Source organism: Xenopus laevis, chromosome 4L (assembly GCF_017654675.1).
Source record: "Xenopus laevis strain J_2021 chromosome 4L, Xenopus_laevis_v10.1, whole genome shotgun sequence".
NCBI classification, from domain to species: Eukaryota; Metazoa; Chordata; class Amphibia; order Anura; family Pipidae; genus Xenopus; species Xenopus laevis.
This window is the reverse complement of record NC_054377.1, coordinates 20,871,081-20,897,743: the sequence shown is the minus strand read 5'-3', so window position 1 is coordinate 20,897,743 and position 26,663 is coordinate 20,871,081. Positions and strand designations below refer to the sequence as shown.

The 26,663-nt window shown below is 36.5% G+C and overlaps 5 long non-coding RNA genes across 5 annotated transcripts; all 5 read left to right on the top strand.

The window, feature by feature from the left end:
* Positions 1–2,167: 2,167 nt before the first annotated feature.
* LOC121402957 lies at positions 2,168–4,583 on the top strand. Its single transcript, XR_005966897.1, has 3 exons — positions 2,168–2,594; positions 3,340–3,399; positions 4,064–4,583. It is a non-coding gene; the product is annotated as an uncharacterized LOC121402957 (long non-coding RNA).
* An 11-nt stretch (positions 4,584–4,594) lies between these two features.
* LOC121402958 lies at positions 4,595–6,986 on the top strand. The gene is made up of 3 exons (XR_005966898.1): positions 4,595–5,021; positions 5,767–5,826; positions 6,491–6,986. It is a non-coding gene; the product is annotated as an uncharacterized LOC121402958 (long non-coding RNA).
* A 4,899-nt stretch (positions 6,987–11,885) lies between these two features.
* LOC121402956 lies at positions 11,886–14,313 on the top strand. The gene is made up of 3 exons (XR_005966896.1): positions 11,886–12,312; positions 13,058–13,117; positions 13,782–14,313. It is a non-coding gene; the product is annotated as an uncharacterized LOC121402956 (long non-coding RNA).
* A 2,312-nt stretch (positions 14,314–16,625) lies between these two features.
* On the top strand, positions 16,626–18,769 carry LOC121402959. The gene is made up of 3 exons (XR_005966899.1): positions 16,626–17,180; positions 17,926–17,985; positions 18,650–18,769. It is a non-coding gene; the product is annotated as an uncharacterized LOC121402959 (long non-coding RNA).
* Positions 18,770–21,608: 2,839 nt separating this feature from the next.
* On the top strand, positions 21,609–24,229 carry LOC121402955. The gene is made up of 4 exons (XR_005966895.1): positions 21,609–22,033; positions 22,779–22,838; positions 23,503–23,622; positions 24,172–24,229. It is a non-coding gene; the product is annotated as an uncharacterized LOC121402955 (long non-coding RNA).
* The last annotated feature ends 2,434 nt before the right edge of the window (positions 24,230–26,663 follow it).

The window sequence follows — 26,663 nt, the reverse complement described above, 5'->3', positions numbered from 1 at the left end:
ATATGATCAAGAACAAGCAATTAGCTTTCTTTTCTTTCTTCTTGCAGATCAGGAAATAGAAAGCAGCCACAGTAGTGAAAAGGATGGAAAATGCTACAGTCTTGTGTGTGACAGCAACTGCGAGAAAAGAACAAGCGAGATAACATGTCCACCAGTTCGACAACGTAGTAAGTAATTACCACTAAACAGGAGACATGCTAAGATGCAGAGAGATTTAAAGATGTTAATAGCAGGGGCAAGAAGAAAATACTCAATCAAAAGATCATGTTGTTATATTGAAGATATTGTCCGATTGCGTTATTATATTGCTGTGTAATACAATGACATGTAAGAAAAGTAAACCAGGCAATAATCCTGGTATTAAGTAATCCTTTTACTATGCTTACTTTGTGTTTGCTATGTTTGAAATAAATAACCAATAGATACATGTATGAAAGTAGTTCACCATGGGAAAACTCATGGACAAGTTTTCATTTGAGATGCAATTCAATTCAGAAAATATTATCTCGTGGTTAATCACTTGAAAACTCGAATGAAGTCTGTGGGGAAAAACTGGAGCTGAATTTGTAGAAACGTTCTTTCTCTTTGAATTGAATCTCATCCATGAGTTTTGACATGGTAAAACTTTTTCACACTGAAATGAATATGGCCCGTTATTGGCACTCAATATGTTTCTCAGTTAATGTGAAACTTCCAATGCTGCTTCTCTTCCTAATTTTTTTAAAACTATTTTAAAGCCTTAAGGGGGGCATCTACCCCTAGACTTTTCTGGTGTATTGAATTTTTTTGACTTAGAAAAGATTAATATAATATTTTAAATTGAAGTAATATGGTTACACTTTGCATCAAACATTATTGCATATCCTGTTAGCAATGTCTAATTTTTTTCTACTTTCCAATTTACTCCAACAGCCACAACACCACATGAAAGAAAATGTCTCTGTCATCATGATGGAAGAGTGTACATGCCAGGTAAATCAGTCAGTACTAGCATGTTTGGGTGTTCTTTAAAGAGGATCTCATGTCAAGCAAGATTTACTGTAAACGTAAAGCTGTTTTGTAATTTATGTACCTTCCCTATTTGAAGCAGCTTCTGACAAAAACATTGTGGAGAGTTTTTATTTTAGCAAGCAGGCTTTCGGAGCAAAACCTTTTGAAAGCCCAGAGTATCGGTGACTATAAATGTCCAAACGCTTGTTGTGCACTCCTAGATAGGATTAGCCCATGGGTGGCTACCTCTCACTTGAGCCAAAAACCTGCCATAAACCAACTAAATATGCCAATTTCTCTGAAAACCTGCTCCTGGATCTTGTGCAGCTGTTGCTAGATGGTATTGCTTATACTGGCAAACTATTCTATATACATACGAACATACATACGTACATACAGACAGAGTACGGTTTAATGATTAATTTATGTTAACACCGTACCACATTACTCACCATTTCCCCAGTAAAAAGTGTTCAGTATGATAAATAGATGAGCCCCCTGGTGCAGGTGAGAATTATTTGTCACAGAAGATGCAGGAGAATCCGTGGAACTCTACGATAGCCATAAAGAGCAAGGCAGTTACCTACTGCTGATATAGTCAAGAACAAGAACTTAAACAGTGGACTTCTTTTCCTTCTTCATGCAGACCAGGAAATAATAAGCAGCCACAGTAGTGAAAAGGATGGAAAATGTTACAGTCTTGTATGTGACAGCAACTGCGTGAAAAGAACAAGCGAGATAACATGTCCACCAGTTACACCACCAAGTAAGTACTTACAACTACAAGAGGCACTTTAACACTGAGGGAGACTGCAAGATGCTAATAGCGGGAATAGGAAGAAATATTACAAAAAAGTGATGACATTTTCATATGCATATTATTATCATGGAGCACCACTGTATCACTGAGAAATACAATAAAATGTAAGAAAAGTCACCCACACCATAATTCCGGAAAAGAAAATTCCTTTTATGGTTACACTGTTGGTGTTTGCCATGTTTAAAATAAATGACAAATAGGCAGGGATATGATACAGAGAAAGGGGATGTCTACCCAAGGACAAAAATAAGTGCAAAGTATCATAGCTATATTTCCAGTAGATAATGACCAAGGGAGAAAAAAAAAGTCAATGTTCCTTTAATGCAAAGGGCACAGGGAGATGGCCTTTTATTTAAAGTTGAAGGGATGCATAGTACCCATTGATAGATTTATTAAAATGTGAGAAATATGATTTTATTTTGCACCAAACATTAGTCAATATCCTGTTAACAATTTCATCTAATTTATTTAATTTATTCTAACAGCCGCAACACCACACAAAAGAAAATGTGTCTGTCGTCACGAGGGAAGAGTCTATGTGCCAGGTAAAGAATGCAATACTAGAATCAGAGGAACTTCACAATAGCCAGGCAGAACACTGCCGTTACCTATAGTTGATATGATCAAGAACAAGCAATTAGCTTTCTTTTCTTTCTTCTTGCAGATCAGGAAATAGAAAGCAGCCACAGTAGTGAAAAGGATGGAAAATGCTACAGTCTTGTGTGTGACAGCAACTGCGAGAAAAGAACAAGCGAGATAACATGTCCACCAGTTCGACAACGTAGTAAGTAATTACCACTAAACAGGAGACATGCTAAGATGCAGAGAGATTTAAAGATGTTAATAGCAGGGGCAAGAAGAAAATACTCAATCAAAAGATCATGTTGTTATATTGAAGATATTGTCCGATTGCGTTATTATATTGCTGTGTAATACAATGACATGTAAGAAAAGTAAACCAGGCAATAATCCTGGTATTAAGTAATCCTTTTACTATGCTTACTTTGTGTTTGCTATGTTTGAAATAAATAACCAATAGATACATGTATGAAAGTAGTTCACCATGGGAAAACTCATGGACAAGTTTTCATTTGAGATGCAATTCAATTCAGAAAATATTATCTCGTGGTTAATCACTTGAAAACTCGAATGAAGTCTGTGGGGAAAAACTGGAGCTGAATTTGTAGAAACGTTCTTTCTCTTTGAATTGAATCTCATCCATGAGTTTTGACATGGTAAAACTTTTTCACACTGAAATGAATATGGCCCGTTATTGGCACTCAATATGTTTCTCAGTTAATGTGAAACTTCCAATGCTGCTTCTCTTCCTAATTTTTTTAAAACTATTTTAAAGCCTTAAGGGGGGCATCTACCCCTAGACTTTTCTGGTGTATTGAATTTTTTTGACTTAGAAAAGATTAATATAATATTTTAAATTGAAGTAATATGGTTACACTTTGCATCAAACATTATTGCATATCCTGTTAGCAATGTCTAATTTTTTTCTACTTTCCAATTTACTCCAACAGCCACAACACCACATGAAAGAAAATGTCTCTGTCATCATGATGGAAGAGTGTACATGCCAGGTAAATCAGTCAGTACTAGCATGTTTGGGTGTTCTTTAAAGAGGATCTCATGTCAAGCAAGATTTACTGTAAACGTAAAGCTGTTTTGTAATTTATGTACCTTCCCTATTTGAAGCAGCTTCTGACAAAAACATTGTGGAGAGTTTTTATTTTAGCAAGCAGGCTTTCGGAGCAAAACCTTTTGAAAGCCCAGAGTATCGGTGACTATAAATGTCCAAACGCTTGTTGTGCACTCCTAGATAGGATTAGCCCATGGGTGGCTACCTCTCACTTGAGCCAAAAACCTGCCATAAACCAACTAAATATGCCAATTTCTCTGAAAACCTGCTCCTGGATCTTGTGCAGCTGTTGCTAGATGGTATTGCTCATACTGGCAAACTATTCTATATACATACGAACATACATACGTACATACAGACAGAGTACGGTTTAATGATTAATTTATGTTAACACCGTACCACATTACTCACCATTTCCCCAGTAAAAAGTGTTCAGTATGATAAATAGATGAGCCCCCTGGTGCAGGTGAGAATTATTTGTCACAGAAGATGCAGGAGAATCCGTGGAACTCTACGATAGCCATAAAGAGCAAGGCAGTTACCTACTGCTGATATAGTCAAGAACAAGAACTTAAACAGTGGACTTCTTTTCCTTCTTCATGCAGACCAGGAAATAATAAGCAGCCACAGTAGTGAAAAGGATGGAAAATGCTACAGTCTTGTATGTGACAGCAACTGCGTGAAAAGAACAAGCGAGATAACATGTCCACCAGTTACACCACCAAGTAAGTACTTACAACTACAAGAGGCACTTTAACACTGAGGGAGACTGCAAGATGCTAATAGCGGGAATAGGAAGAAATATTACAAAAAAGTGATGACATTTTCATATGCATATTATTATCATGGAGCACCACTGTATCACTGAGAAATACAATAAAATGTAAGAAAAGTCACCCACACCATAATTCCGGAAAAGAAAATTCCTTTTATGGTTACACTGTTGGTGTTTGCCATGTTTAAAATAAATGACAAATAGGCAGGGATATGATACAGAGAAAGGGGATGTCTACCCAAGGACAAAAATAAGTGCAAAGTATCATAGCTATATTTCCAGTAGATAATGACCAAGGGAGAAAAAAAAAGTCAATGTTCCTTTAATGCAAAGGGCACAGGGAGATGGCCTTTTATTTAAAGTTGAAGGGATGCATAGTACCCATTGATAGATTTATTAAAATGTGAGAAATATGATTTTATTTTGCACCAAACATTAGTCAATATCCTGTTAACAATTTCATCTAATTTATTTAATTTATTCTAACAGCCGCAACACCACACAAAAGAAAATGTGTCTGTCGTCACGAGGGAAGAGTCTATGTGCCAGGTAAAGAATGCAATACTAGAATCAGAGGAACTTCACAATAGCCAGGCAGAACACTGCCGTTACCTATAGTTGATATGATCAAGAACAAGCAATTAGCTTTCTTTTCTTTCTTCTTGCAGATCAGGAAATAGAAAGCAGCCACAGTAGTGAAAAGGATGGAAAATGCTACAGTCTTGTGTGTGACAGCAACTGCGAGAAAAGAACAAGCGAGATAACATGTCCACCAGTTCGACAACGTAGTAAGTAATTACCACTAAACAGGAGACATGCTAAGATGCAGAGAGATTTAAAGATGTTAATAGCAGGGGCAAGAAGAAAATACTCAATCAAAAGATCATGTTGTTATATTGAAGATATTGTACGATTGCGTTATTATATTGCTGTGCAATACAATGACATGTAAGAAAAGTAAACCAGGCAATAATCCTGGTATTAAGTAATCCTTTTACTATGCTTACTTTGTGTTTGCTATGTTTGAAATAAATAACCAATAGATACATGTATGAAAGTAGTTCACCATGGGAAAACTCATGGACAAGTTTTCATTTGAGATGCAATTCAATTCAGAAAATATTATCTCGTGGTTAATCACTTGAAAACTCGAATGAAGTCTGTGGGGAAAAACTGGAGCTGAATTTGTAGAAACGTTCTTTCTCTTTGAATTGAATCTCATCCATGAGTTTTGACATGGTAAAACTTTTTCACACTGAAATGAATATGGCCCGTTATTGGCACTCAATATGTTTCTCAGTTAATGTGAAACTTCCAATGCTGCTTCTCTTCCTAATTTTTTTAAAACTATTTTAAAGCCTTAAGGGGGGCATCTACCCCTAGACTTTTCTGGTGTATTGAATTTTTTTGACTTAGAAAAGATTAATATAATATTTTAAATTGAAGTAATATGGTTACACTTTGCATCAAACATTATTGCATATCCTGTTAGCAATGTCTAATATTTTTCTACTTTCCAATTTACTCCAACAGCCACAACACCACATGAAAGAAAATGTCTCTGTCATCATGATGGAAGAGTGTACATGCCAGGTAAATCAGTCAGTACTAGCATGTTTGGGTGTTCTTTAAAGAGGATCTCATGTCAAGCAAGATTTACTGTAAACGTAAAGCTGTTTTGTAATTTATGTACCTTCCCTATTTGAAGCAGCTTCTGACAAAAACATTGTGGAGAGTTTTTATTTTAGCAAGCAGGCTTTCGGAGCAAAACCTTTTGAAAGCCCAGAGTATCGGTGACTATAAATGTCCAAACGCTTGTTGTGCACTCCTAGATAGGATTAGCCCATGGGTGGCTACCTCTCACTTGAGCCAAAAACCTGCCATAAACCAACTAAATATGCCAATTTCTCTGAAAACCTGCTCCTGGATCTTGTGCAGCTGTTGCTAGATGGTATTGCTCATACTGGCAAACTATTCTATATACATACGAACATACATACGTACATACAGACAGAGTACGGTTTAATGATTAATTTATGTTAACACCGTACCACATTACTCACCATTTCCCCAGTAAAAATTGTTTAGTATGATAAATAGATGAGCCCCCTGGTGCAGGTGAGAATTATTTGTCACAGAAGATGCAGGAGAATCCGCGGAACTCTACGATAGCCATAAAGAGCAAGGCAGTTACCTACTGCTGATATAGTCAAGAACAAGAACTTAAACAGTGGACTTCTTTTCCTTCTTCATGCAGACCAGGAAATAATAAGCAGCCACAGTAGTGAAAAGGATGGAAAATGCTACAGTCTTGTATGTGACAGCAACTGCGTGAAAAGAACAAGCGAGATAACATGTCCACCAGTTACACCACCAAGTAAGTACTTACAACTACAAGAGGCACTTTAACACTGAGGGAGACTGCAAGATGCTAATAGCGGGAATAGGAAGAAATATTACAAAAAAGTGATGACATTTTCATATGCATATTATTATCATGGAGCACCACTGTATCACTGAGAAATACAATAAAATGTAAGAAAAGTCACCCACACCATAATTCCGGAAAAGAAAATTCCTTTTATGGTTACACTGTTGGTGTGTGCCATGTTTAAAATAAATGACAAATAGGCAGGGATATGATACAGAGAAAGGGGATGTCTACCCAAGGACCAAAATAAGTGCACAGTATCATAGCTATATTTCCAGTAGAAAATGACCAAGGGAGGAAAAAAAAGCCAATGTTCCTTTAAGGCAAAGGGCGCAGGAAGATGGCCTATTATTTGAAGGTGAGGGAATGCATATTGCCCTTTGGTAGTTTTCTTAAAATGTGAGAAATATGATTTTATTTTGCACCAAACATTAGTCAATTAGTCAACATCCTGTTAACAATTTCGTCTAATTTTTTTTTAATTTATTCTAACAGCCGCAACACCACACAAAAGAAAATGTGTCTGTCGTCACGAGGGAAGAGTCTATGTGCCAGGTAAAGAATGCAATACTAGAATCAGAGGAACTTCACAATAGCCAGACAGAACACTGCCGTTACCTATAGTTGATATGATCAAGAACAAGCAATTACCAGTAGCTTTCTTTTCTTTCTTCTTGCAGATCAGGAAATAGAAAGCAGCCACAGCCGTGAAAAGGATGGAAAATGCTACAGTCTTGTGTGTGACAGCAACTGCGAGAAAAGAACAAGCGAGATAACATGTCCACCAGGTCGACAACGTAGTAAGTAATTACCACTAAACAGGAGACATGCTAAGATGCAGGGAGATTTAAAGATGTTAATAGCAGGGGCAAGAAGAAAATACTCAATCAAAAGATCATGTTGTTATGTTGAAGATATTGTCCGATTGTGTTATTATATTGCTGTGTAATACAATGACATGTAAGAAAAGTAAACCAGGCAATAATCCTGGTATTAAGTAATCCTTTTACTATGCTTACTTTGTGTTTGCTATGTTTGAAATAAATAACCAATAGATACATGTATGAAAATAGTTCACCATGGGAAAACTCATGGACAAGATTTCATTTGAGATGCAATTCAATTCAGAAAATATTATCTCGTGGTTAATCACTTGAAAACTCTAATGAAGTCTGTGGGGAAAAACTGGAGCCGAATTTGTAGAAACGTTCTTTCTCTTTGAATTGAATCTCATCCATGAGTTTTTACATGGTAAAACTTTTTCACACTGAAATGAATATGGCCCGTTATTGGCACTCAATATGTTTCTCAGTTAATGTGAAACTTCCAATGCTGCTTCTGTTCCTAATTTTTTTAAAACTATTTTAAAGCCTTAAAGGGGGCATCTACCCCTAGACTTTTCTGGTGTATTGAATTTTTTTGACTTAAAAAAGATTAATATAATATTTTAAATTGAAGTAATATGGTTACACTTTGCATCAAACATAATTGCATATCCTGTCAGCAATGTCAAATTTTTTTCTACTTTCCAATTTACTCCAACAGCCACAACACCACATGAAAGAAAATGTCTCTGTCATCATGATGGAAGAGTGTACATGCCAGGTAAATCAGTCAGTACTAGCATGTTTGGGTGTTCTTTAAAGAGGATCTCATGTCAAGCAAGATTTACTGTAAACGTAAAGCTGTTTTGTAATTTATGTACCTTCCCTATTTGAAGCAGCTTCTGACAAAAACATTGTGGAGAGTTTTTATTTTAGCAAGCAGGCTTTCGGAGCAAAACCTTTTGAAAGCCCAGAGTATCGGTGACTATAAATGTCCAAACGCTTGTTGTGCACTCCTAGATAGGATTAGCCCATGGGTGGCTACCTCTCACTTGAGCCAAAAACCTGCCATAAACCAACTAAATATGCAAATTTCTCTGAAAACCTGCTCCTGGATCTTGTGCAGCTGTTGCTAGACGGTATTGCTCATACTGGCAAACTATTCTATCTACATACGAACATACATACGTACATACAGACAGAGTACGGTTTAATGATTTATTTATGTTAACACCGTACCACATTACTCACCATTTCCCCAGTAAAAAGTGTTCAGTATGATAAATAGATGAGCCCCCTGGTGCAGGTGAGAATTATTTGTCACAGAAGATGCAGGAGAATCCGTGGAACTCTACGATAGCCATAAAGAGCAAGGCAGTTACCTACTGCTGATATAGTCAAGAACAAGAACTTAAACAGTGGACTTCTTTTCCTTCTTCATGCAGACCAGGAAATAATAAGCAGCCACAGTAGTGAAAAGGATGGAAAATGCTACAGTCTTGTATGTGACAGCAACTGCGTGAAAAGAACAAGCGAGATAACATGTCCACCAGTTACACCACCATGTAAGTACTTACAACTACAAGAGGCACTTTAACACTGAGGGAGACTGCAAGATGCTAATAGCGGAATATGAAGAAATATTACAAAAAAGTGATGACATTTTCATATGCATATTATTATCATGGAGCACCACTGTACCACTGAGAAATACAATAAAATGTAAGAAAAGTCACCCACACCATAATTCAGGAAAAGAAAATTCCTTTTATGGTTACACTGTTGGTGTGTGCCATGTTTAAAATGATAAATAGGCAGGGATATGATACAGAGAAAGGGGATGTCTACCCAAGGACCAAAATAAGTGCACAGTATCATAGCTATATTTCCAGTAGAAAATGACCAAGGGAGGAAAAAAAAGCCAATGTTCCTTTAATGCAAAGGGCGCAGGAAGATGGCCTATATTTGAAGGTGAGGGAATGCATATTGCCCTTTGGTAGTTTTCTTAAAATGTGAGAAATATGATTTTATTTTGCACCAAACATTAGTCAATATCCTGTTAACAATTTCATCTAATTTATTTAATTTATTCTAACAGCCGCAACACCACACAAAAGAAAATGTGTCTGTCGTCACGAGGGAAGAGTCTATGTGCCAGGTAAAGAATGCAATACTAGAATCAGAGGAACTTCACAATAGCCAGGCAGAACACTGCCGTTACCTATAGTTGATATGATCAAGAACAAGCAATTAGCTTTCTTTTCTTTCTTCTTGCAGATCAGGAAATAGAAAGCAGCCACAGTAGTGAAAAGGATGGAAAATGCTACAGTCTTGTGTGTGACAGCAACTGCGAGAAAAGAACAAGCGAGATAACATGTCCACCAGTTCGACAACGTAGTAAGTAATTACCACTAAACAGGAGACATGCTAAGATGCAGAGAGATTTAAAGATGTTAATAGCAGGGGCAAGAAGAAAATACTCAATCAAAAGATCATGTTGTTATATTGAAGATATTGTCCGATTGCGTTATTATATTGCTGTGTAATACAATGACATGTAAGAAAAGTAAACCAGGCAATAATCCTGGTATTAAGTAATCCTTTTACTATGCTTACTTTGTGTTTGCTATGTTTGAAATAAATAACCAATAGATACATGTATGAAAGTAGTTCACCATGGGAAAACTCATGGACAAGTTTTCATTTGAGATGCAATTCAATTCAGAAAATATTATCTCGTGGTTAATCACTTGAAAACTCGAATGAAGTCTGTGGGGAAAAACTGGAGCTGAATTTGTAGAAACGTTCTTTCTCTTTGAATTGAATCTCATCCATGAGTTTTGACATGGTAAAACTTTTTCACACTGAAATGAATATGGCCCGTTATTGGCACTCAATATGTTTCTCAGTTAATGTGAAACTTCCAATGCTGCTTCTCTTCCTAATTTTTTTAAAACTATTTTAAAGCCTTAAGGGGGGCATCTACCCCTAGACTTTTCTGGTGTATTGAATTTTTTTGACTTAGAAAAGATTAATATAATATTTTAAATTGAAGTAATATGGTTACACTTTGCATCAAACATTATTGCATATCCTGTTAGCAATGTCTAATTTTTTTCTACTTTCCAATTTACTCCAACAGCCACAACACCACATGAAAGAAAATGTCTCTGTCATCATGATGGAAGAGTGTACATGCCAGGTAAATCAGTCAGTACTAGCATGTTTGGGTGTTCTTTAAAGAGGATCTCATGTCAAGCAAGATTTACTGTAAACGTAAAGCTGTTTTGTAATTTATGTACCTTCCCTATTTGAAGCAGCTTCTGACAAAAACATTGTGGAGAGTTTTTATTTTAGCAAGCAGGCTTTCGGAGCAAAACCTTTTGAAAGCCCAGAGTATCGGTGACTATAAATGTCCAAACGCTTGTTGTGCACTCCTAGATAGGATTAGCCCATGGGTGGCTACCTCTCACTTGAGCCAAAAACCTGCCATAAACCAACTAAATATGCCAATTTCTCTGAAAACCTGCTCCTGGATCTTGTGCAGCTGTTGCTAGATGGTATTGCTTATACTGGCAAACTATTCTATATACATACGAACATACATACGTACATACAGACAGAGTACGGTTTAATGATTAATTTATGTTAACACCGTACCACATTACTCACCATTTCCCCAGTAAAAAGTGTTCAGTATGATAAATAGATGAGCCCCCTGGTGCAGGTGAGAATTATTTGTCACAGAAGATGCAGGAGAATCCGTGGAACTCTACGATAGCCATAAAGAGCAAGGCAGTTACCTACTGCTGATATAGTCAAGAACAAGAACTTAAACAGTGGACTTCTTTTCCTTCTTCATGCAGACCAGGAAATAATAAGCAGCCACAGTAGTGAAAAGGATGGAAAATGTTACAGTCTTGTATGTGACAGCAACTGCGTGAAAAGAACAAGCGAGATAACATGTCCACCAGTTACACCACCAAGTAAGTACTTACAACTACAAGAGGCACTTTAACACTGAGGGAGACTGCAAGATGCTAATAGCGGGAATAGGAAGAAATATTACAAAAAAGTGATGACATTTTCATATGCATATTATTATCATGGAGCACCACTGTATCACTGAGAAATACAATAAAATGTAAGAAAAGTCACCCACACCATAATTCCGGAAAAGAAAATTCCTTTTATGGTTACACTGTTGGTGTTTGCCATGTTTAAAATAAATGACAAATAGGCAGGGATATGATACAGAGAAAGGGGATGTCTACCCAAGGACAAAAATAAGTGCAAAGTATCATAGCTATATTTCCAGTAGATAATGACCAAGGGAGAAAAAAAAAGTCAATGTTCCTTTAATGCAAAGGGCACAGGGAGATGGCCTTTTATTTAAAGTTGAAGGGATGCATAGTACCCATTGATAGATTTATTAAAATGTGAGAAATATGATTTTATTTTGCACCAAACATTAGTCAATATCCTGTTAACAATTTCATCTAATTTATTTAATTTATTCTAACAGCCGCAACACCACACAAAAGAAAATGTGTCTGTCGTCACGAGGGAAGAGTCTATGTGCCAGGTAAAGAATGCAATACTAGAATCAGAGGAACTTCACAATAGCCAGGCAGAACACTGCCGTTACCTATAGTTGATATGATCAAGAACAAGCAATTAGCTTTCTTTTCTTTCTTCTTGCAGATCAGGAAATAGAAAGCAGCCACAGTAGTGAAAAGGATGGAAAATGCTACAGTCTTGTGTGTGACAGCAACTGCGAGAAAAGAACAAGCGAGATAACATGTCCACCAGTTCGACAACGTAGTAAGTAATTACCACTAAACAGGAGACATGCTAAGATGCAGAGAGATTTAAAGATGTTAATAGCAGGGGCAAGAAGAAAATACTCAATCAAAAGATCATGTTGTTATATTGAAGATATTGTCCGATTGCGTTATTATATTGCTGTGTAATACAATGACATGTAAGAAAAGTAAACCAGGCAATAATCCTGGTATTAAGTAATCCTTTTACTATGCTTACTTTGTGTTTGCTATGTTTGAAATAAATAACCAATAGATACATGTATGAAAGTAGTTCACCATGGGAAAACTCATGGACAAGTTTTCATTTGAGATGCAATTCAATTCAGAAAATATTATCTCGTGGTTAATCACTTGAAAACTCGAATGAAGTCTGTGGGGAAAAACTGGAGCTGAATTTGTAGAAACGTTCTTTCTCTTTGAATTGAATCTCATCCATGAGTTTTGACATGGTAAAACTTTTTCACACTGAAATGAATATGGCCCGTTATTGGCACTCAATATGTTTCTCAGTTAATGTGAAACTTCCAATGCTGCTTCTCTTCCTAATTTTTTTAAAACTATTTTAAAGCCTTAAGGGGGGCATCTACCCCTAGACTTTTCTGGTGTATTGAATTTTTTTGACTTAGAAAAGATTAATATAATATTTTAAATTGAAGTAATATGGTTACACTTTGCATCAAACATTATTGCATATCCTGTTAGCAATGTCTAATTTTTTTCTACTTTCCAATTTACTCCAACAGCCACAACACCACATGAAAGAAAATGTCTCTGTCATCATGATGGAAGAGTGTACATGCCAGGTAAATCAGTCAGTACTAGCATGTTTGGGTGTTCTTTAAAGAGGATCTCATGTCAAGCAAGATTTACTGTAAACGTAAAGCTGTTTTGTAATTTATGTACCTTCCCTATTTGAAGCAGCTTCTGACAAAAACATTGTGGAGAGTTTTTATTTTAGCAAGCAGGCTTTCGGAGCAAAACCTTTTGAAAGCCCAGAGTATCGGTGACTATAAATGTCCAAACGCTTGTTGTGCACTCCTAGATAGGATTAGCCCATGGGTGGCTACCTCTCACTTGAGCCAAAAACCTGCCATAAACCAACTAAATATGCCAATTTCTCTGAAAACCTGCTCCTGGATCTTGTGCAGCTGTTGCTAGATGGTATTGCTCATACTGGCAAACTATTCTATATACATACGAACATACATACGTACATACAGACAGAGTACGGTTTAATGATTAATTTATGTTAACACCGTACCACATTACTCACCATTTCCCCAGTAAAAAGTGTTCAGTATGATAAATAGATGAGCCCCCTGGTGCAGGTGAGAATTATTTGTCACAGAAGATGCAGGAGAATCCGTGGAACTCTACGATAGCCATAAAGAGCAAGGCAGTTACCTACTGCTGATATAGTCAAGAACAAGAACTTAAACAGTGGACTTCTTTTCCTTCTTCATGCAGACCAGGAAATAATAAGCAGCCACAGTAGTGAAAAGGATGGAAAATGCTACAGTCTTGTATGTGACAGCAACTGCGTGAAAAGAACAAGCGAGATAACATGTCCACCAGTTACACCACCAAGTAAGTACTTACAACTACAAGAGGCACTTTAACACTGAGGGAGACTGCAAGATGCTAATAGCGGGAATAGGAAGAAATATTACAAAAAAGTGATGACATTTTCATATGCATATTATTATCATGGAGCACCACTGTATCACTGAGAAATACAATAAAATGTAAGAAAAGTCACCCACACCATAATTCCGGAAAAGAAAATTCCTTTTATGGTTACACTGTTGGTGTTTGCCATGTTTAAAATAAATGACAAATAGGCAGGGATATGATACAGAGAAAGGGGATGTCTACCCAAGGACAAAAATAAGTGCAAAGTATCATAGCTATATTTCCAGTAGATAATGACCAAGGGAGAAAAAAAAAGTCAATGTTCCTTTAATGCAAAGGGCACAGGGAGATGGCCTTTTATTTAAAGTTGAAGGGATGCATAGTCCCCATTGATAGATTTATTAAAATGTGAGAAATATGATTTTATTTTGCACCAAACATTAGTCAATTAGTCAACATCCTGTTAACAATTTCGTCTAATTTTTTTTTAATTTATTCTAACAGCCGCAACACCACACAAAAGAAAATGTGTCTGTCGTCACGAGGGAAGAGTCTATGTGCCAGGTAAAGAATGCAATACTAGAATCAGAGGAACTTCACAATAGCCAGGCAGAACACTGCCGTTACCTATAGTTGATATGATCAAGAACAAGCAATTAGCTTTCTTTTCTTTCTTCTTGCAGATCAGGAAATAGAAAGCAGCCACAGTAGTGAAAAGGATGGAAAATGCTACAGTCTTGTGTGTGACAGCAACTGCGAGAAAAGAACAAGCGAGATAACATGTCCACCAGTTCGACAACGTAGTAAGTAATTACCACTAAACAGGAGACATGCTAAGATGCAGAGAGATTTAAAGATGTTAATAGCAGGGGCAAGAAGAAAATACTCAATCAAAAGATCATGTTGTTATATTGAAGATATTGTCCGATTGCGTTATTATATTGCTGTGTAATACAATGACATGTAAGAAAAGTAAACCAGGCAATAATCCTGGTATTAAGTAATCCTTTTACTATGCTTACTTTGTGTTTGCTATGTTTGAAATAAATAACCAATAGATACATGTATGAAAGTAGTTCACCATGGGAAAACTCATGGACAAGTTTTCATTTGAGATGCAATTCAATTCAGAAAATATTATCTCGTGGTTAATCACTTGAAAACTCGAATGAAGTCTGTGGGGAAAAACTGGAGCTGAATTTGTAGAAACGTTCTTTCTCTTTGAATTGAATCTCATCCATGAGTTTTGACATGGTAAAACTTTTTCACACTGAAATGAATATGGCCCGTTATTGGCACTCAATATGTTTCTCAGTTAATGTGAAACTTCCAATGCTGCTTCTCTTCCTAATTTTTTTAAAACTATTTTAAAGCCTTAAGGGGGCATCTACCCCTAGACTTTTCTGGTGTATTGAATTTTTTTGACTTAGAAAAGATTAATATAATATTTTAAATTGAAGTAATATGGTTACACTTTGCATCAAACATTATTGCATATCCTGTTAGCAATGTCTAATATTTTTCTACTTTCCAATTTACTCCAACAGCCACAACACCACATGAAAGAAAATGTCTCTGTCATCATGATGGAAGAGTGTACATGCCAGGTAAATCAGTCAGTACTAGCATGTTTGGGTGTTCTTTAAAGAGGATCTCATGTCAAGCAAGATTTACTGTAAACGTAAAGCTGTTTTGTAATTTATGTACCTTCCCTATTTGAAGCAGCTTCTGACAAAAACATTGTGGAGAGTTTTTATTTTAGCAAGCAGGCTTTCGGAGCAAAACCTTTTGAAAGCCCAGAGTATCGGTGACTATAAATGTCCAAACGCTTGTTGTGCACTCCTAGATAGGATTAGCCCATGGGTGGCTACCTCTCACTTGAGCCAAAAACCTGCCATAAACCAACTAAATATGCCAATTTCTCTGAAAACCTGCTCCTGGATCTTGTGCAGCTGTTGCTAGATGGTATTGCTCATACTGGCAAACTATTCTATATACATACGAACATACATACGTACATACAGACAGAGTACGGTTTAATGATTTATTTATGTTAACACCGTACCACATTACTCACCATTTCCCCAGTAAAAAGTGTTCAGTATGATAAATAGATGAGCCCCCTGGTGCAGGTGAGAATTATTTGTCACAGAAGATGCAGGAGAATCCGTGGAACTCTACGATAGCCATAAAGAGCAAGGCAGTTACCTACTGCTGATATAGTCAAGAACAAGAACTTAAACAGTGGACTTCTTTTCCTTCTTCATGCAGACCAGGAAATAATAAGCAGCCACAGTAGTGAAAAGGATGGAAAATGTTACAGTCTTGTATGTGACAGCAACTGCGTGAAAAGAACAAGCGAGATAACATGTCCACCAGTTACACCACCAAGTAAGTACTTACAACTACAAGAGGCACTTTAACACTGAGGGAGACTGCAAGATGCTAATAGCGGGAATAGGAAGAAATATTACAAAAAAGTGATGACATTTTCATATGCATATTATTATCATGGAGCACCACTGTATCACTGAGAAATACAATAAAATGTAAGAAAAGTCACCCACACCATAATTCCGGAAAAGAAAATTCCTTTTATGGTTACACTGTTGGTGTTTGCCATGTTTAAAATAGACGACAAATAGGCAGGGATATGATACAGAGCAAGGGGATGTCTACCCAAGGACCAAAATAAGTGCACAGTATCATAGCTATATTTCCAGTAGAAAATGACCAAGGGAGGAAAAAAAAGCCAATGTTCCTTTAAGGCAAAGGGCGCAGGAAGATGGCCTATATTTGAAGGTGAGGGAATGCATATTGCCCTTTGGTAGTTTTCTTAAAATGTGAGAAATATGATTTTATTTTGCACCAAACATTAGTCAATATCCTGTTAACAATTTCGTCTAATTTATTTAATTTATTCTAACAGCCGCAACACCACACAAAAGAAAATGTGTCTGTCGTCACGAGGGAAGAGTCTATGTGCCAGGTAAAGAATGCAATACTAGAATCAGAGGAACTTCACAATAGCCAGACAGAACACTGCCGTTACCTATAGTTGATATGATCAAGAACAAGCAATTACCAGTAGCTTTCTTTTCTTTCTTCTTGCAGATCAGGAAATAGAAAGCAGCCACAGCCGTGAAAAGGATGGAAAATGCTACAGTCTTGTGTGTGACAGCAACTGCGAGAAAAGAACAAGCGAGATAACATGTCCACCAGTTCGACAACGTAGTAAGTAATTACCACTAAACAGGAGACATGCTAAGATGCAGGGAGATTTAAAGATGTTAATAGCAGGGGCAAGAAGAAAATACTCAATCAAAAGATCATGTTGTTATATTGAAGATAGTGTCCGATTGCGTTATTATATTGCTGTGTAATACAATGACATGTAAGAAAAGTAAACCAGGCAATAATCCTGGTATTAAGTAATCCTTTTACTATGCTTACTTTGTGTTTGCTATGTTTGAAATAAATAACCAATAAATACATGTATGAAAGTAGTTTACCATGGGAAAACTCATGGACAAGTTTTCATTTGAGATGCAATTCAATTCAGAAAATATTATCTCGTGGTTAATCACTTGAAAACTCGAATGAAGTCTGTGGGGAAAAACTGGAGCTGAATTTGTAGAAACGTTCTTTCTCTTTGAATTGAATCTCATCCATGAGTTTTGACATGGTAAAACTTTTTCACACTGAAATGAATATGGCCCGTTATTGGCACTCAATATGTTTCTCAGTTGATGTGAAACTTCCAATGCTGCTTCTGTTCCTAATTTTTTTAAAACTATTTTAAAGCCTTAAAGGGGGCATCTACCCCTAGACTTTTCTGGTGTATTGAATTTTTTTGACTTATAAAAGATTAATATAATATTTTAAATTGAAGTAATATGGTTACACTTTGCATCAAACATTATTGCATATCCTGTCAGCAATGTCTAATTTTTTTCTACTTTCCAATTTACTCCAACAGCCACAACACCACATGAAAGAAAATGTCTCTGTCATCATGATGGAAGAGTGTACATGCCAGGTAAATCAGTCAGTACTAGCATGTTTGGGTGTTCTTTAAAGAGGATCTCATGTCAAGTAAGATTTACTGTAAACGTAAAGCTGTTTTGTAATTTATGTACCTTCCCTATTTGAAGCAGCTTCTGACAAAATCATTGTTGAGAGTTTTTATTTTAGCAAGCAGGCTTTCGGAGCAAAACCTTTTGAAAGCCCAGAGTATCGGTGACTATAAATGTCCAAACGCTTGTTGTGCACTCCTAGATAGGATTAGCCCATGGGTGGCTACCTCTCACTTGAGCCAAAAACCTGCCATAAACCAACTAAATATGCCAATTTCTCTGAAAACCTGCTCCTGGATCTTGTGCAGCTGTTGCTAGATGGTATTGCTCATACTGGCAAACTATTCTATATACATACGAACATACATACGTACATACAGACAGAGTACGGTTTAATGATTAATTTATGTTAACACCGTACCACATTACTCACCATTTCCCCAGTAAAAAGTGTTCAGTATAATAAATAGATGAGCCCCCTGGTGCAGGTGAGAATTATTTGTCACAGAAGATGCAGGAGAATCCGTGGAACTCTACGATAGCCATAAAGAGCAAGGCAGTTACCTACTGCTGATATAGTCAAGAACAAGAACTTAAACAGTGGACTTCTTTTCCTTCTTCGTGCAGACCAGGAAATAATAAGCAGCCACAGTAGTGAAAAGGATGGAAAATGCTACAGTCTTGTATGTGACAGCAACTGCGTGAAAAGAACAAGCGAGATAACATGTCCACCAGTTACACCACCAAGTAAGTACTTACAACTACAAAAGGCACTTTAACACTGAGGGAGACTGCAAGATGCTAATAGCGGGAGTAGGAAGAAATATTACAAAAAAGTGATGACATTTTCATATGCATATTATTATCATGGAGCACCACTGTATCACTGAGAAATACAATAAAATGTAAGAAAAGTCACCCACACCATAATTCCGGAAAAGAAAATTCCTTTTATGGTTACACTGTTGGTGTTTACCATGTTTAAAATAAATGATAAATAGGCAGGGATATGACACAGAGAAAGGGGATGTCCACCCAAGGACCAAAATAAGTGCACAGTACCATAGCTATATTTCCAGTAGAAAATGACCAAGGGAGAAAAAAAAAGCCAATGTTCCTTTAAGGCAAAGGGCGCAGGAAGATGGCCTATATTTGAAGGTGAGGGAATGCATATTGCCCTTTGGTAGTTTTCTTAAAATGTGAGGAATATGATTTGATTTCGCACCAAACATTAGTCAATATCCTGTTAACAATTTCATCTAATTTATTTAATTTATTCTAACAGCCGCAACACCACACAAAAGAAAATGTGTCTGTCGTCACGAGGGAAGAGTCTATGTGCCAGGTAAAGAATGCAATACTAGAATCAGAGGAACTTCACAATAGCCAGACAGAACACTGCCGTTACCTATAGTTGATATGATCAAGAACAAGCAATTATCTTTCTTTTCTTTCTTCTTGCAGATCAGGAAATAGAAAGCAGCCACAGTAGTGAAAAGGATGGAAAATGCTACAGTCTTGTGTGTGACAGCAACTGCGAGAAAAGTACAAACGAGATAACATGTCCACCAGTTCGACAACGTAGTAAGTAATTACCACTAAACAGGAGACATGCTAAGATGCAGAGAGATTTAAAGATGTTAATAGCAGGGGCAAGAAGAAAATACTCAATCAAAAGATCATGTTGTTATATTGAAGATATTGTCTGATTGCGTTATTATATTGCTGTGTTATACAATGACATGTAAGAAAAGTAAACCAGGCAATAATCCTGGTATTAAGTAATCCTTTTACTATGCTTACTTTGTGTTTGCTATGTTTGAAATAAATAACCAATAGATACATGTATGAAAGTAGTTCACCATGGGAAAACTCATGGACAAGTTTTCATTTGAGATGCAATTCAATTCAGAAAATATTATCTCGTGGTTAATCACTTGAAAACTCGAATGAAGTCTGTGGGGAAAAACTGGAGCTGAATTTGTAGAAACGTTCTTTCTCTTTGAATTGAATCTCATCCATGAGTTTTGACATGGTAAAACTTTTTCACACTGAAATGAATATGGCCCGTTATTGGCACTCAATATGTTTCTCAGTTAATGTGAAACTTCCAATGCTGCTTCTGTTCCTAATTTTTTTAAAACTATTTTAAAGCCTTAAGGGGGGCATCTACCCCTAGACTTTTCTGGTGTATTGAATTTTTTTGACTTAGAAAAGATTAATATAATACTTTAAATTGAAGTAATATGGTTACACTTTGCATCAAACATTATTGCATATCCTGTTAGCAATGTCTAATTTTTTTCTACTTTCCAATTTACTCCAACAGCCACAACACCACATGAAAGAAAATGTCTCTGTCATCATGATGGAAGAGTGTACATGCCAGGTAAATCAGTCAGTACTAGCATGTTTGGGTGTTCTTTAAAGAGGATCTCATGTCAAGCAAGATTTACTGTAAACGTAAAGCTGTTTTGTAATTTATGTACCTTCCCTATTTGAAGCAGCTTCTGACAAAAACATTGTGGAGAGTTTTTATTTTAGCAAGCAGGCTTTCGGAGCAAAACCTTTTGAAAGCCCAGAGTATCGGTGACTATAAATGTCCAAACGCTTGTTGTGCACTCCTAGATAGGATTAGCCCATGGGTGGCTACCTCTCACTTGAGCCAAAAACCTGCCATAAACCAACTAAATATGCCAATTTCTCTGAAAACCTGCTCCTGGATCTTGTGCAGCTGTTGCTAGATGGTATTGCTCATACTGGCAAACTATTCTATATACATACGAACATACATACGTACATACAGACAGAGTACGGTTTAATGATTAATTTATGTTAACACCGTACCACATTACTCACCATTTCCCCAGTAAAAAGTGTTCAGTATGATAAATAGATGAGCCCCCTGGTGCAGGTGAGAATTATTTGTCACAGAAGATGCAGGAGAATCCGTGGAACTCTACGATAGCCATAAAGAGCAAGGCAGTTACCTACTGCTGATATAGTCAAGAACAAGAACTTAAACAGTGGACTTCTTTTCCTTCTTCATGCAGACCAGGAAATAATAAGCAGCCACAGTAGTGAAAAGGATGGAAAATGCTACAGTCTTGTATGTGACAGCAACTGCGTGAAAAGAACAAGCGAGATAACATGTCCACCAGTTACACCACCAAGTAAGTACTTACAACTACAAGAGGCACTTTAACACTGAGGGAGACTGCAAGATGCTAATAGCGGGAATAGGAAGAAATATTACAAAAAAGTGATGACATTTTCATATGCATATTATTATCATGGAGCACCACTGTATCACTGAGAAATACAATAAAATGTAAGAAAAGTCACCCACACCATAATTCCGGAAAAGAAAATTCCTTTTATGGTTACACTGTTGGTGTTTGCCATGTTTAAAATAAATGACAAATAGGCAGGGATATGATACAGAGAAAGGGGATGTCTACCCAAGGACAAAAATAAGTGCAAAGTATCATAGCTATATTTCCAGTAGATAATGACCAAGGGAGAAAAAAAAAGTCAATGTTCCTTTAATGCAAAGGGCACAGGGAGATGGCCTTTTATTTAAAGTTGAAGGGATGCATAGTACCCATTGATAGATTTATTAAAATGTGAGAAATATGATTTTATTTTGCACCAAACATTAGTCAATATCCTGTTAACAATTTCATCTAATTTATTTAATTTATTCTAACAGCCGCAACACCACACAAAAGAAAATGTGTCTGTCGTCACGAGGGAAGAGTCTATGTGCCAGGTAAAGAATGCAATACTAGAATCAGAGGAACTTCACAATAGCCAGGCAGAACACTGCCGTTACCTATAGTTGATATGATCAAGAACAAGCAATTAGCTTTCTTTTCTTTCTTCTTGCAGATCAGGAAATAGAAAGCAGCCACAGCCGTGAAAAGGATGGAAAATGCTACAGTCTTGTGTGTGACAGCAACTGCGAGAAAAGAACAAGCGAGATAACATGTCCACCAGTTCGACAACGTAGTAAGTAATTACCACTAAACAGGAGACATGCTAAGATGCAGAGAGATTTAAAGATGTTAATAGCAGGGGCAAGAAGAAAATACTCAATCAAAAGATCATGTTGTTATATTGAAGATATTGTACGATTGCGTTATTATATTGCTGTGTAATACAATGACATGTAAGAAAAGTAAACCGTGAAATAATCCTGGTATTAAGTAATCCTTTTACTATGCTTACTTTGTGTTTGCTATGTTTGAAATAAATAACCAATAGATACATGTATGAAAGTAGTTCACCATGGGAAAACTCATGGACAAGATTTCATTTGAGATGCAATTCAATTCAGAAAATATTATCTCGTGGTTAATCACTTGAAAACTCGAATGAAGTCTGTGGGGAAAAACTGGAGCTGAATTTGTAGAAACGTTCTTTCTCTTTGAATTGAATCTCATCCATGAGTTTTTACATGGTAAAACTTTTTCACACTGAAATGAATATGGCCCGTTATTGGCACTCAATATGTTTCTCAGTTAATGTGAAACTTCCAATGCTGCTTCTCTTCGTAATTTTTTTAAAACTATTTTAAAGCCTTAAAGGGGGCATCTATCCCTAGACTTTTCTGGTGTATTGAATTTTTTTGACTTAAAAAAGATTAATATAATATTTTAAATTGAAGTAATATGGTTACACTTTGCATCAAACATTATTGCATATCCTGTTAGCAATGTCTAATTTTTTTCAACTTTCCAATTTACTCCAACAGCCACAACACCACATGAAAGAAAATGTCTCTGTCATCATGATGGAAGAGTGTACATGCCAGGTAAATCAGTCAGTACTAGCATGTTTGGGTGTTCTTTAAAGAGGATCTCATGTCAAGCAAAATTTACTGTAAACGTAAAGCTGTTTTGTAATTTATGTACCTTCCCTACTTGAAGCAGCTTCTGACAAAAACATTGTGGAGAGTTTTTATTTTAGCAAGCAGGCTTTCGGAGCAAAACCTTTTGAAAGCCCAGAGTATCGGTGACTATAAATGTCCAAACGCTTGTTGTGCACTTCTAGATAGGATTAGCCCATGGGTGGCTACCTCTCACTTGAGCCAAAAACCTGCCATAAACCAACTAAATATGCAAATTTCTCTGAAAACCTGCTCCTGGATCTTGTGCAGCTGTTGCTAGACGGTATTGCTCATACTGGCAAACTATTCTATCTAAATACGAACATACATACGTACATACAGACAGAGTACGGTTTAATGATTAATTTATGCTAACACCGTACCACATTACTCACCATTTCCCCAGTAAAAAGTGTTTAGTATGATAAATAGATGAGCCCCCTGGTGCAGGTGAGAATTATTTGTCACAGAAGATGCAGGAGAATCCGCGGAACTCTACGATAGCCATAAAGAGCAAGGCAGTTACCTACTGCTGATATAGTCAAGAACAAGAACTTAAACAGTGGACTTCTTTTCCTTCTTCATGCAGACCAGGAAATAATAAGCAGCCACAGTAGTGAAAAGGATGGAAAATGCTACAGTCTTGTATGTGACAGCAACTGCGTGAAAAGAACAAGCGAGATAACATGTCCACCAGTTACACCACCAAGTAAGTACTTACAACTACAAGAGGCACTTTAACACTGAGGGAGACTGCAAGATGCTAATAGCGGGAATAGGAAGAAATATTACAAAAAAGTGATGACATTTTCATATGCATATTATTATCATGGAGCACCACTGTATCACTGAGAAATACAATAAAATGTAAGAAAAGTCACCCACACCATAATTCCGGAAAAGAAAATTCCTTTTATGGTTACACTGTTGGTGTTTGCCATGTTTAAAATAAATGACAAATAGGCAGGGATATGATACAGTGAAAGGGGATGTCTACCCAAAGACAAAAATAAGTGCAAAGTATCATAGCTATATTTCCAGTAGATAATAACCAAGGGAGAAAAAAAAAAGTCAATGTTCCTTTAATGCAAAGGGCACAGGGAGATGGCCTTTTATTTAAAGTTGAAGGGATGCATAGTCCCCATTGATAGATTTATTAAAATGTGAGGAATATGATTTTATTTTGCACCAAACATTAGTCAATATCCTGTTAGCAATGTCATCTAATTTGTTTCTCATTTTTAATTTATTCTAACAGCCACAACACCACACAAAAGAAAATGTGTCTGTCGTCATGAGGGAAGAGTCTATGTGCCAGGTAAAGAATGCAATACTAGAATCAGAGGAACTTCACAATAGCCAGACAGAACACTGCCGTTACCTATAGTTGATATGATCAAGAACAAGCAATTACCAGTAGCTTTCTTTTCTTTCTTCTTGCAGATCAGGAAATAGAAAGCAGCCACAGCCGTGAAAAGGATGGAAAATGCTACAGTCTTGTGTGTGACAGCAACTGCGAGAAAAGAACAAGCGAGATAACATGTCCACCAGTTCGACAACGTAGTAAGTAATTACCACTAAACAGGAGACATGCTAAGATGCAGGGAGATTTAAAGTTGTTAATAGCAGGGGCAAGAAGAAAATACTCAATAATAAAAAGATCATGTTGTTATTTTGAAGATATTGTCCGATTGCGTTATTATATTGCTGTGTAATACAATGACATGTAAGAAAAGTAAACCAGGAAATAATCCTGGTATTAAGTAATCCTTTTACTATGCTTACTTTGTGTTTGCTATGTTTGAAATAAATAACCAATAGATACATGTATGAAAATAGTTCACCATGGGAAAACTCATGGACAAGATTTCATTTGAGATGCAATTCAATTCAGAAAATATTATCTCGTGGTTAATCACTTGAAAACTCGAATGAAGTCTGTAGGGAAAAACTGGAGCTGAATTTGTAGAAACGTTCTTTCTCTTTGAATTGAATCTCATCCATGAGTTTTTACATGGTAAAACTTTTTCACACTGAAATGAATATGGCCCGTTATTGGCACTCAATATGTTTCTCAGTTGATGTGAAACTTCCAATGCTGCTTCTGTTCCTAATTTTTTTAAAACTATTTTAAAGCTTTAAAGGGGGCATCTACCCCTAGACTTTTCTGGTGTATTGAATTTTTTTGACTTAAAAAAGATTAATATAATATTTTAAATTGAAGTAATATGGTTACACTTTGCATCAAACATTATTGCATATCCTGTTAGCAATGTCTAATTTTTTTCTACTTTCCAATTTACTCCAACAGCCACAACACCACATGAAAGAAAATGTCTCTGTCATCATGATGGAAGAGTGTACATGCCAGGTAAATCAGTCAGTACTAGCATGTTTGGGTGTTCTTTAAAGAGGATCTTATGTCAAGCAAAATTTACTGTAAACGTAAAGCTGTTTTGTAATTTATGTACCTTCCCTATTTGAAGCAGCTTCTGACAAAAACATTGTGGAGAGTTTTTATTTTAGCAAGCAGGCTTTCGGAGCAAAACCTTTTGAAAGCCCAGAGTATCGGTGACTATAAATGTCCAAACGCTTGTTGTGCACTCCTAGATAGGATCAGCCCATGGGTGGCTACCTCTCACTTGAGCCAAAAACCTGCCATAAACCAACTAAATATGCAAATTTCTCTGAAAACCTGCTCCTGGATCTTGTGCAGCTGTTGCTAGATGGTATTGCTCATACTGGCAAACTATTCTATCTACATACGAACATACATACGTACATACAGACAGAGTACGGTTTAATGATTAATTTATGCTAACACCGTACCACATTACTCACCATTTCCCCAGTAAAAAGTGTTTAGTATGATAAATAGATGAGCCCCCTGGTGCAGGTGAGAATTATTTGTCACAGAAGATGCAGGAGAATCCGCGGAACTCTACGATAGCCATAAAGAGCAAGGCAGTTACCTACTGCTGATATAGTCAAGAACAAGAACTTAAACAGTGGACTTCTTTTCCTTCTTCATGCAGACCAGGAAATAATAAGCAGCCACAGTAGTGAAAAGGATGGAAAATGCTACAGTCTTGTATGTGACAGCAACTGCGTGAAAAGAACAAGCGAGATAACATGTCCACCAGTTACACCACCAAGTAAGTACTTACAACTACAAGAGGCACTTTAACACTGAGGGAGACTGCAAGATGCTAATAGCGGGAATAGGAAGAAATATTACAAAAAAGTGATGACATTTTCATATGCATATTATTATCATGGAGCACCACTGTATCACTGAGAAATACAATAAAATGTAAGAAAAGTCACCCACACCATAATTCCGGAAAAGAAAATTCCTTTTATGGTTACACTGTTGGTGTTTGCCATGTTTAAAATAAATGACAAATAGGCAGGGATATGATACAGTGAAAGGGGATGTCTACCCAAAGACAAAATAAGTGCAAAGTATCATAGCTATATTTCCAGTAGATAATAACCAAGGGAGAAAAAAAAAAGTCAATGTTCCTTTAATGCAAAGGGCACAGGGAGATGGCCTTTTATTTAAAGTTGAAGGGATGCATAGTCCCCATTGATAGATTTATTAAAATGTGAGGAATATGATTTTATTTTGCACCAAACATTAGTCAATATCCTGTTAGCAATGTCATCTAATTTGTTTCTCATTTTTAATTTATTCTAACAGCCACAACACCACACAAAAGAAAATGTGTCTGTCGTCATGAGGGAAGA